Raw genomic sequence first — 12713 nt, forward strand, 5'->3', positions numbered from 1 at the left:
CTTTACCATTATCAGATTACTTTCCTTAAACTTCTCTCCATGCATGTCATTCCCTCTCTCAAACACTTTGCTGGTCTCCTCTGCCTGGTCTTCCTGTAACTCACCATCTCACATCAGTGTACTTTTCTAGTCTTAAATCCCACTAGTAATCTACACCAGGGCTTCCCAAGTGGCTCAGTGGTAAAGAATCTGCCTGCCAATTCAGGAGATGTGGGTTCAATCCCTGGGCCAGGAAGATCCCCTAAAGAAGGAATGGAAACCCGCTCCAGTGTTCTTGCCTGGGAAATCCCATGGACAGAGGAGCCTGGTGGGCTACAGTCCATGGGGTCACAAAGAATTGGATACAACTCAGCAACTAGAACAATGTAAATGAACAATAACATATACTAATTAATCACAATGTCCCAAACACTGTTCTAGGTACTGAAATGGAAAGCATCCTACTTCCATGGAATTTTGTCAAGTAGGAAGAGAAAGACAATAACCAAACACACAAAATAAGTAAATTATGTAGTATATTAGAAAGTAATCAGCGCAAGGGAGGGTTAGGGAAAAAAGATGGGGCGTGTCAAAGAAGTCTCTAGTTGTAAATGAGTGATCAGGGCAGGTCTCATCAAGTATGCAACATCTGAGGAAAGACTTGACAAGAATGTTGGAGTACTGTCTAGAAGAATACACAGAATAAATAACTACGAGAAGAATATTTGTAATTGAAGAGCAACTGCAAAGATCTTTAGGATGAGAAGAAGATAAATGTGGCTGCCATGGGAATGAATGAGTTGGAGACTGAAATGAAATGAGGTCAGAGAGATAATGGAAGGCAGACAATAGGGTCTTCCAGGCCATTATAAAGAACCCTCAACTCCAACCAAACTGGCCACCACTTATTTTTCCTCCATGTACATAGCCTTTCTTATTGCCACAGTTTTGTCTCTCTTGCCTAGGAAGATTTTCCTGCTTATCCAAAGCCTATCAGGCCCAGATTATCTCTCCCTCCCTTTATAACACCTTCCAGAACTCTGGCAGCCTGCAGTGACTTTTCACATTTTATCACACAGTCCATACTCGACATATTTGTCTTTTTTACTGTCTCCCTAACTTGTCAATGTCTTTGTAATAATATTTCATCTTGAGGATGATGATAATGATTATGTTAATTCATAATGATGATCATGACTCTACCTACAGCTTTGAATGACAGTAATGTTTTCTGTTGCCCCTCTGCCCCACCAATGAAAGATGAAGCTATCCATACGATTAGAGTTAATATATGCAAAGCATCTAACATCTAAAAGACACTCAATAAAAAGCAAATTTTATTATTCATATCCTAAAATTAATTATTCCCATCAATGTTGTACCTAACTGGCAAGTGAAGAAGGCCAATTATTTCATCACCAAAAGGATGTACTGAACATGAGCAATTATGGACCAACTCACGGTGACGACTTTCTCCTCCTCCCTACACATCTGAGCCACTGAAGTCTCTCTCAGTCAAGTGCAGTCTTGGTACATCTCCTTCATTTTTAATTTACCCTATTTTGTTTTTATAAATGTATCTCTTGTCTTCTCAACCAAATGGCAATCTTAAGGCAAAATCCTGTGTCTCATGCATCCTTGCACCCAGTTCACCACTTCACACCACAAATACTGCAGAAAGGGTGGATCAAGAGGGAAGGTACTCTTTCTCCACGTATTTTCCTGTTTGTCACACACAAACTTCTCTATTAAGCAGTAGCCATTTCAGTGTACTCTGAAGCATGGTAACATTTAGGCACCGACTTAGTTTCAGTGCTCTGATCACCTGGTGATGTCAGTCCTCCTACTTAAGCCAAAGCTGGCTTCCTCCAGGCAGGTCTCTGCAAGAACAGGCAGGTTCATGACCTTTTTTTTTGAAGCAGTGTCTTGTCCTGCCTTAAGCTAGCTGATGGAAAGAATAACAGATCCTCATTTCTGTAGAGCAATTCCTCCTTCTGTAGAATAATTCCTCAATTCCTCATTCCTCACCTCTTTTGGAAGGTGGGACAAGCAAGTGCTAAGATTTTTTCGAAACAGCAAGAACAAACAAATACCCAGCTTTCCGATGAACCAAGAAGGAGAATTTCTTTATCTCAGACCCTTAGCACAATCTTGCTAAAAACGTACTATAGAGATGGTTGTTTCCAACAGAGAAAACTAAGGCAGAGAGAAGTAACAGCTCGTCAGTGGGGCTTCCGTTGTGGCTCAGGAACCCGCCCGCCAATGCAGGAGACACAGGGTCGATCCCCAGTCCGGGAAGATCTCACATGCCATGGAGCAGCTAAGCCGGCGCACCGCAGCAGCGAAGCCTGTGTTCCAGGACCCTGGAGTTAGAACTACCGAGCCAAGCACCCTCGAGGCCGCGCTCCGCGGTGAGAGGCCGCTGCAGTGAGAGACCTGTGCACGCGACGAGAGAGGGCCCAGCTCCTCGCAACTAGAGAGAAGCCCGAGCAACAGCGAAGACCCAGCACTGCCAAAAGGAAACCCGTAATGAGTTTTTTAAAAGAAGCTCTCGTCAAGAGCATCCAGTGAGGAGGCCGCAGCAGACGACCGCCGCGGGGACCCTGCTAGGCGTTTCTCCTGCGCGCGGGACAGACGCGGAGACAGCACATGAACTACACACCAGGAGGATTGAAAAAGTGCATTTTGCTAAAATGAGGCACATTCTACTCCCTGAAATTGCAGAAACTTGCAGTTTATGATAAGAATAACTTTCCAATGATTTTAAATCAATTTCCCTAAATTAACACAGACCTTCAAATCTCTAGCTAATCAACATATAGAATTCAGTTATTAAAGAAAATTAGGAGAGAAAACAACTCTCTTTTCAGACACCTTGGCCTTTGATAGTTTTTCAAGTTGGTAAATCAGCTAGTAGCTAATTACTCTATACATTTTCTCTGTTAGCCTCATTGTCTGCCTTAACCATTCTCCAAACGGCTGACAAAGAGCAATCATTCGTGGGATTTACAAGAGGCTGGTGAGTATATATTGTGCTATTAGTGATGATAGCATCACTCGCCTTATTTTGGGAAACTTCTCTTAACTCAGTTATTCCAGTGAGAAGCTTTTACCCCACAGCCCTACCAACCGTGTGAGATAAGCTGATTTCATCAGAGTCCCATGACTATTGGCCCCAGTTTCAGAGCACAGGGTAGAAGCTGTCCCAGACAACTCTGAGAGAAACAGGAACAGATGAGGGCAGCTTTTAGGCTCCAAGACAACAGCTGTCCTTCCCACTGTTCACGTAAATCAGCCAGCAAATTGCCTTTTTTTTTTGGTCCGAGGTAGTTTCAGTTGTGTTTGAGTATTGTTGAGTTGAGAGTGTGCTGAGTCGTGTCAGACTCTTTGAGACCCCGCTGCTGTAGCCGGGCTCCTCCGTCCATGGGATTTTCCAGGGAAGGATCCTGGAGTGGGTTGTCGTTTCCTACTCCAGGGGATCTTCCCGACTCAGGAAGATCGAACCTGTGTTTCCTGCATCTTCTGCATTTGCAGGTGGATTCTTTACCACTGAGCCATCTGGGAAACTCTTGCAAATAAAAGAATGGAAACTTTTTACCAAAAAATGCTTTAAATCATAATTGCAATTTCCTTGAAGATGTGAATCTTCTGTATATTTTCATTATTTTGTATTGGAGTGCAGCCTGTCATGATAGTTCAAGTGAACAGCAGAGGGACTCTGCCATACACATACAAGTATCCATTCTCCCCCACACTTCACCCCCATCCAGGCTGCATGTAACTCTGAGCAGAGTTCCATGCACTATACAGTAGGGCCTTGCTGGTTATCCATTCTAAATACATCAGTCTGTTCATGTCCATCCCAAACTCCCCAACTATCCCTCCCCCCATCCTTCCCCCCAGCGACCGTAAGTTCCTTTTCTAAGTCTGTGAGTCTGTTTCTGTTTTGTAAGTTCATTTGTATCATTTCTTTTTAGATTCCCCATATAAAGAATGTCATCCAATAGTTCTCCTCTACCTGACTTAATTCACTCAGTATGGCAATCCCTAGGGCCATCCACGTTGCTGTACATGGCATTATTTCATTTTTTTAATGGCAAAGTAATTGCTTTTTTAAAAGTGCTGGTTGGTTTTCAGGTTTTTTTTTTTTTTTTTTAAGGTTAATCATTTGAGGCCTCGAGGCAGACTAGTGCAGACTTAGAGGAACAGCAGGTATTTTTGTTCAAGAGGAAGATGATGTGTCCCTCAACTCATTCTGCACAAACAAGTTTTTAGGCACAGTAGTTCTGGCCCTCAGTGGAAAATGCCAGACCTCACCAAATACAACTTACACTCGCAAATCATAATCTTATAAATAACAAGCTTAAGTATTATTAAATGGGTATAAACTTTTTCTTTTTAAATGAAACTGGCTGAGGTCACAATGTCTTTACTAATTTGAGCATAGATATTTAGGTATTAATTAAGGACTTGTTCTATACAGTAAATAAATATGGTTTTTGTATGATTTCTCTAACTAGGAATACACAGTCTGATGAACTAATGATCAGGAAACAGTCTCACTGGATCAAAACCTGAAGAGGTCAGTGACCACCAGCCAAACGTGTTTACAGAGGCCATTTATGGACAGGATTTAGCTCCGGATCAACATCCTCAGCATCTGACCTTTATTCTTTCCTCATTTCAAAGGCTTGTATCCAGTACTTGGCTTCTTGGCTCATCACCAAAGGCATGATGATGATTTTCCAGAAGATTAACATTAGCCAAGCAAACACATGTGCTTAGCAGAATGCAAAAGGCTAAGAGTTAGACATTCCAATTTATAAATTTGCTGAGAGTTTCCAGAACTACTTTAAAAGACATAACCCCAGCCTCGCAACACTTACGGGCAAACAGAGGAGATTAGACAAGAAGATATCTACTTCTTGTCTACCAGAAAATGAAAGCACAAACGTGTACTGATGGGGAAGGTGGGGTGGGAATCGAGCAGACAAGCGTGAGGGTATGTTGTACAATAACCATCCTTTTCTGAGCAATCACTGGATGGCAAGTGCTATATGTTTCAACAACTTTGCAATGTATGTAGAATTGCCCTCATGGAACTGAAGAAAAAGCTGAGTTGCTAAGGTTAAGTAATGGAGCAGAGGCCATGTAATTAGTAAGTGGCAGGGCTGGGATTCAATCCAAATACAGCCCAACTTTCAGTCCATTTTTAATTTCTCTATTTCTTGCCCTGGGAACAGACAGCTGTAATTCCTTCTCTTGACCCCCGTGGTTTCAGTGTTCCACTTCAGATCTATCAATATATAATTTTAAAGGCTGGCTACTTTCTATTCATCACACTCCTCTGTAATCCCAAATGTTTTCTAATTGAGCATAAATCCCTTCTACTCTGTCTCAGAGATATCTCATCAACATAGAAAGAGAATGGATTAAAGGAAGATAATTTGAAGTCCATTATTCTTTAGTTTTCACCCTTTCATTCCACCATATACATTCACAAATGCAGGGTCATGGCCATCACCTCAAATGGTAGGACAACTTTTAGCTTAAGGAGACACACCTAGAATAGCTCATTCAGTGGCCGTTACAGCTCCATCAGTCAAACTACAGGGACTTGGGACTCAGACCAGTCACCTTCAAGGTCAGAAGCCCGGCTCCAACAGAACAAGGAGATGGACTACAGTGTAGTTAAGCTAACTGTAGCCTCCATGACCAATGACCCTCCCAACTGACCATCACCTTGGTGCTTGAGAGTACAAATAGAAGGTGCTTGATATATAGGTGGGGAATGGATGAAAGAATTCAAGAGTGATCTAAACTTTCCTTGAGCCCTTGCTGCAGAGTGTCAACAGGAAACACATGCCCCATTCCAAGCGTTTAACTCTTAGATTTAACTCAGAGTACCAGACACGTAGGTACCCGAGTACCTATGTGGGGAGCTGCTACCACTCATAGGCTGAAGGCGAGGGAAGAAATGATGCTCCCAGAGTCCAGGGAGAGGTGAAGCCAGGAGAGGGGCCCCTTCACAGCATGAGATGTATCCCACCTGCACCGCCCATCATTCAGGAAGCAGAAGCCAGAGAGAAAAGGTGTCCAAGTGACACCATCCATAGTAGTCAGGCTTTCAGGGCAAAGAGCAGAGAAGGAAACAGACAGGATCTAGGGAAACGTGCTGGGAGCCTGGGGGTGGGGTGGGGGGTTGGGGATGAGTATAGAATGCCCACATACCCAGTGATGTGTTCAGGGGAGGGAGGTCCTTATTTTATTATCTACGACAAAAGATATTTTCACAGAATAATAAAATTTCAGACTATCTTCACAAGATGGGACTCCTAACTTTTTTTCTACTATTCTCAGATAAACCTCTCTATGACATTGTATTTAGAGATAGTAAATATAGGTCAGGGGGCTTCCTTGATGACTTGGACGGTAAAAAAATCTGCCTGAAATGCAACCTTCAATGCAAGAAACCCAGGTTCGATTCCTGGGTTGGAAAGATCCTCTGGAGAAGGAAATGGCAACCTACTCCAGTATTTGCCGTGGAGTAGCATGGACAGCAGAACCTGGTGGGCTACAGTCCAAGGGGTCACAAAAGGGTTGGACACAGCCAATCGATTAACACGTTCACTTTCAAATATAGTCCAGAGAGAGCCTAGGGCGGCTGGTGTAGGTCACTACACTTGCTCACTCTCCTCACTGTCCCCCCTGTAGAAGACAGCTGCCCTTCTAAGGGAAAGCAGTGGAAAGGGGTGTGCAAAGAGAAAGAGGTCTCAAGTCAGAGAGAGATTTTCAAGATGTGTAAGCAGTTGACAAGATGATATGTATCAAATGACACTGAAATTCTCCCACACCAGCCTACTAGATATCTGATATTTCTCCCACCTACTCCATCTTTTTTTTTTTATTTTATTGAACCATAGTTGATTTACAATGCTGTACTACTTTCTGTTATACAACAAAGTGATTCAGTCATACATAAATATATTCTTTTCCATATTCTTTTCCATTATGATTTATCACAGAATATCAAATGTAGTTCCCTGTGCTATCCATTCTATATATTTAGATTGCATCTGCTAGCCCCACCTAGTCTGTCAGTTCAGTTCAATCACTCAGTCGTGTCCGACTCTCTGTGACCCCATGGACTGCAGCACACCAGGCCTCCCTGTTCATCACCAACTCCTGGAGTTTACCCAAACTCATGTCCATGGAGTCGGTGATGCCATCCAGCCATCTCATCCTCTGTCGTCCCCTTCTCCTCCTGCCTTCAATCTTTCCCAGTATCAGGGTCTTTTCCAACAAATCAGTTCTTCACATCAGTGACCAAAGTATTGGAGTTTCAGCTTCACCATCAGTCCTTTCGAAGAATATGCAGGACTGACTTCCTTTAGGACTGACTGGTTTGATCTCCTTTATTCTGTCTTTAAGATCCTTTTAATTACAACTCAATAGTATTAAGAACAAGGCATCAAATGACAAACAATGAGGACACGATCAATTAACTCACTGATATGCAGGAACCCAACCCTGCAAGATAGCAGGTTTGACCAGAGTTTGATTTTGACAAGTCTATTTTAATCATATAGGAGGCTCAGGTGAGTAGTCTCAAGAGAAGATAACTGACACAAATATCATGTAGTAAACTGGAAAGGAAAGTTAATTTTTTTAGTTCTCTGACAATATTTCTTAGTTTATTTTTCTCAGATGGTTTCCTCCAAATCAGGTCAGAGTTTTGGGGCCTGTAATGGCATATAAAAGTCTATTCTTCTGACCTTAAGTCTTTTTTTTTTAAAGGCTAGACCAGTCATTATCTTAAGTCCACGTACCTATAGCACTGCCAATGATAGTCTTTTATCCATGGAGACAGAACTGAGTTTCAGTGTCCCAGGGAAAAACCTGAAATCACAGTCTTAAACCAGGCTCAGAGGTGAAGGTTCCTACTCCAGTGCTAAGTCGGAATCGCATCTCGTCAAGACATCTGTCTGAACCCCAGGGCACAGGGCCGTCTGCTCTCTCCCCACGGACCCACCAAGTCAGCGCACCCAGCCCTGCAACTCCCCTACGGAGTCCCTATTGGGGCAACAAGGGCAGCCTCTAGATAATTCCTGTTCATGACAGAGACAAATTCTTGCCTAACAAATCTGAAAAATTTTGGTTTGGAAAGCACATACACTCTGCCCTCCACAAAGATGATGAACTGACAAAAGGCTTCAGTGGCTAGCATAAGACAGCACCAAGACTCCTGCAGCAAGCAAGGACCAGGGCAGCAAGCAGGGACCCAGCCCGGGGCAGGAGCCCAGAGGGACGCAGCAGCGGTCCTGGATCTCCACACTCTGGGGACACTCTTCCCGAGAGGCAGGCCTGGAGAACCTCCTAGTCACTCTTCTCTGGAGCTGACGCAGTGCGGATGATGAGGGGCTGAGACAGCCGCAATGCTGATGATGAGGAGCTGAAACACGCCGTCTCCCACGCTGTCCGCCCAGCCCAAGGATCTCCGTGTCCGAACGGACATGCCTCAGATGTGTCCGACCGGAAGTTAGGAATGCACAGTTACTTCTATATTTCAAACCACTCAGCCTCTGCTCACGCAACTGAAAATTCCACTACCGATCTGACAATCTGTAAATTCACATCAGCTTTCCTCCCACCCAATCAAATTCCCATAGTTCAACCAGAACTACTGCTTTCAAAACAGTTCTTCATGACAGCACCAAGAAGTTACACAATTCTGTTATATTTTAGAAAAGAAGAAAAGGAAGAGAAATATACAATACGAGGAAAGAGGGAAAGAGCAACACAAGAGGAAAATTAACAACTTCCTTTTCATACAGGCTCAACACAAAGCTTTATTCACCTTGACTCATAAACAGCTTTGCAGAGGATATGAGTTATGCCTTATTAGATGCAGTTCCATAAGCCAACATCTACTTTCACTATTGCCCAACCAGTCAATATAGAAATCTGAAAATATATCCTGAAGACTGTTGGAAAACTAGAAAATCAAAATATGTATCTGTTCAATAAAATTTAGACATAATTTCCTGGTTTAACATAGATATAAAGGAAGAATTCTCCTGGAGGCATTGGAGAAGAGAAACTTCAGAGGAAGTATCAGTCTCTTCAAATATTCAAATGCTGTCATGAGGTAGAATATATAAAACCATTCTATGCAGGTGCAGAGGCAAAATTATAAACAAGTAAATTCTGCTGAAACACAGAAAATTTTTTTACATTTCAAACTATTCAAAAGGTAGCTGGTGACTGAACTCTCCACCACTGGAAGTATGAAACAGAGCCTTGATATGAAGAATCAGGTAACAAAGATTCCTGCCCATGTAGAAGCTCATGAAAAACTAGACTTAAGCCTTTCTCCCACCCTGCCATAGCCAAGAGACTCAGGATTTATCTACTCAGATTTGCAGTCTTAAGGAGGTGTGTGTGTGTGTGTGTGTAACACTATAGGTACATAACAAAACTATGAACAAGGTAACCTACCTCCACACGCCCAAAGCCTTCCCTGTTATTAATATCCTCCACCAGAGTGGGGACTTGTTACAGGTGATGTACCTATACCATAACCACCTGAAGTGCATAGCTTATATCACTAATTACACGGATTTGGACCAACATATAGTGACATGCACCCATCACTATGGTATCATAGAGTGTGTTCACTGCCCCCAAAAGCACTTGTATCCCATTCGTCCCTCGCCTCTCACACCCACCCCTGGCAACCACTGACCATTTTACTGTCTCCATAATTTTGCCTTTTCCAGAATGTCATATAGTCTTTTCATTCATCTATGTGTGCATATGTGTGCACGTTCACACTCAGTTGCTCAGTCATGTACAACTCTTTGCAACCCCATGAACTGTAGTCCATGAGGCTCCTCTGTCCATGGAATTTTCCAGGCAAGAAAACTGGAGTAGGTTTCCATTTCCTTCTCCAGGGGATCTTCCCGACCCAGGGATCAAACTCGCATCTCTTGTGAGTCTGCATTGGCAAGCAGATTCTTTACCCTTGGAAAGCCCTTTCATTCACCTAGGGCTATACATTTAAAGTTTCTGCACATCTTTTTGTGGCTTGAAAACTCTTCCTTTGAGCACTGAATAATATAGCACTGCCTGAATGTACCACAGTTAATTTTCCATTCATCTACAGATGGACATCTAGGTTGCTTCTAAGTCTTGGTAATTAAAAATAAATCTACTATAAGCATTCATGTGCAGGTTTTCATGTGGATGTAAGCTTTCCATTTTGGGGGGTAAATACCAGACAACACAACTGTTGGATCATATAGAATGTTTTACCTTATAAGAAACTGCCAAATTGTCTTCCAAAGCGGTTGTACCATCTTGTATTTCTATCAGTACCAAGAGAGAATTACTGTTATACCACATCTTTCTCAGCCTTTCCTGTTGAGTGTTCCAGATTTCTGCCATTTGGTTAAGTGTATAGTAGTATCCCACTGTTTTTACTTGCGTCTCCCTTATGATATATGGGACTTCACTGGTGGCTCAGAGTAAAGTGTCTGCCTGCAATGCGGGAGACCATGGTTCAATCCCTGGGTCAGGAAGATCCCCTGGAGAAGAAAATGACCACCCACTCCAGTATTCATGCTTGGAGAATCCCATGGACAGAGGCGCCTGGGAGGCTACAGTCAGTCCATGGGGTCGCAAAGAACTGGACACGACTGAGCTATTTCACTTCATTTCACTATGACATATGACGTGGAGCATCCTTTTGTATATTTATTTGCTATCTGTACATTTTCATTGGCATGTGTGTGTTAAAGTCTTTGGCTCATTTTTTAAATCAAGTTGTTTGGGGTTTTTGGTCTGTTTTTATTTAAAGTAGATTTTAGTAGAAAATACTTTTATGCATCTAACTACATCATGATAAATTTGGCTATCAGGCAGGTCATTATATTTACTTGGTATTTGTCCACTCTAATTGCTAAAAAATGGAGAAAAGTTACTCAGGTCAAAATCTTGGAGTCTGCATTTTTGACCTCAAAACCTGCAAGCAATCAAACATCAAACCTTATAGACTGCATAATCAAAGTACATCCAGAATCTGTCCACATCTCACCCTGTCAGTTATTTATACTTTCATCAGAGTCAGCACTGTGTCTTACTTGGCTGGTGTGCAATAACTCTGCAACTGCTTCCTGCTTCCCATAATCCCCCTATTGTATATTCTCAGCACTGAAGCTAGAGCGATCAGTCAAAATAATTATTGTGTTACCTCTCAGCTCCAAGCTATTGCATGGTTTTCTTTTCCACACAACAGAGTCAGCACACATTTGGGCACTCAAAAATTTGTTGATTATATCCATTCAGAGTCTCTCTAGAAGGTTCTATAACAGAAACTTAAGAACCACTGATCTGGGAAAAGAAAGGATTGCTCGGTGTAAAGAAATTTGGGGTTAGACAGACTGTGTACTCTGTTAATAGATTTAAGGTATGCAGGTCAGGAAGCACCAGTTAGAACTGGACATTGAACAACAGTCTGGTTCCAAACAGGGAAAGGAGTATGTCAAGGCTGGATATTGTCACCCTGCTTATTTAACTTATATGCAGAGTACGTCATGAGAAACACTGGGCTGGAGGAAGCACAAGCTGGAATCAAGATTGCCGGGAGAAATATCAATAACCTCAGATATGCCAATGACACCACCCTTATGGCAGAAAACAAAGAGGAACTAAAGAGCCTCTTGGTGAAAGTGAAAGAGGAGAGTGAAAAGGTTGGCTTAAAACACAACTTTCAGAAAACTAAGATCATGGCATCTGGTCCCATCACTTCATGGAAAACAGATGAGGAAACAATGGAAACAATGACAGACTTTATTTTCTTGGACTCTTGACTGCAGATGGTGACTGCAACCATGAAATGAAAAGACAGTTGCTCCTTGGAAGAAAAAGGACCACCTAGACAGCATATTAGATCCAACCAGTTCATCCTAAAGGAGATCAGTCCTGGGTGTTCATTGGAAGGACTGATGCTGAAGCTGAAACTCCAGTACTTTGGCCACCTCATGCGAAGAGTTGACTCATTGGAAAAGACCCTGATGCTGGGAGGGATTGGGGGCAGGAGGAGAAGGGGACGACAAAGGATGAGATGGCTGGATGGCATCACCAACTCTATGGGCATGAGTTTGAGTAAGCTCCGGGAGTTGGTGATGGACAGGGAGGCCTGGCGTGCTGTGATTCATGGGGTCACAAAGAGTCAGACACAACTGAACGACTGAACTGAACTGAACTGAGAACAGCATATTAAAAAGCAGAGACATTACTTTGCCAACAAATGTCCATCTAGTCAAAGCTATGGTTTTTCCAGTAGTTATGTATGGATATGAGAGTTGGATTATAAAGAAAGCGGAGCACTGAAGAACTGATGCTTTTGAACTGTGGTGATGGAGAAGACTCTCAAGAGTCCCTTGGACTGTGAGGAGATCCAATCAGTCCATCTGAAAGGAAATCAGTCCTGAATATTCATTGGAAGGACTGATGCTGAAGCTGAAACTCCAATACTTTGGCCACCTGATGTGAAGAACTGACTCATTGGAAAAGACCCTAATGATGGGAAAGATTGAAGGCAGGAGGAGAAGGGGATGACAGAAGATGAGGTGGTTGGATGGCATCACCAACTCAATGGACATGAGTTTGAGCAAGCTCTAGGAGTTGGTGATGGAAAGGGAAGCCTGGTGTGCTGCAGTCCATGGGATTGC

At 42.8% G+C, this 12713-nt stretch overlaps 1 pseudogene; it reads right to left on the bottom strand.

Annotated features, from left to right (window-relative positions):
• Positions 1–2517: 2517 nt before the first annotated feature.
• LOC122700839 overlaps positions 2518–12713 on the bottom strand; it is a 39868-nt pseudogene continuing 29672 nt past the window's right edge.

Source organism: Cervus elaphus, chromosome 9, assembly GCF_910594005.1.
Source record: "Cervus elaphus chromosome 9, mCerEla1.1, whole genome shotgun sequence".
Classification (NCBI taxonomy): Eukaryota; Metazoa; Chordata; class Mammalia; order Artiodactyla; family Cervidae; genus Cervus; species Cervus elaphus.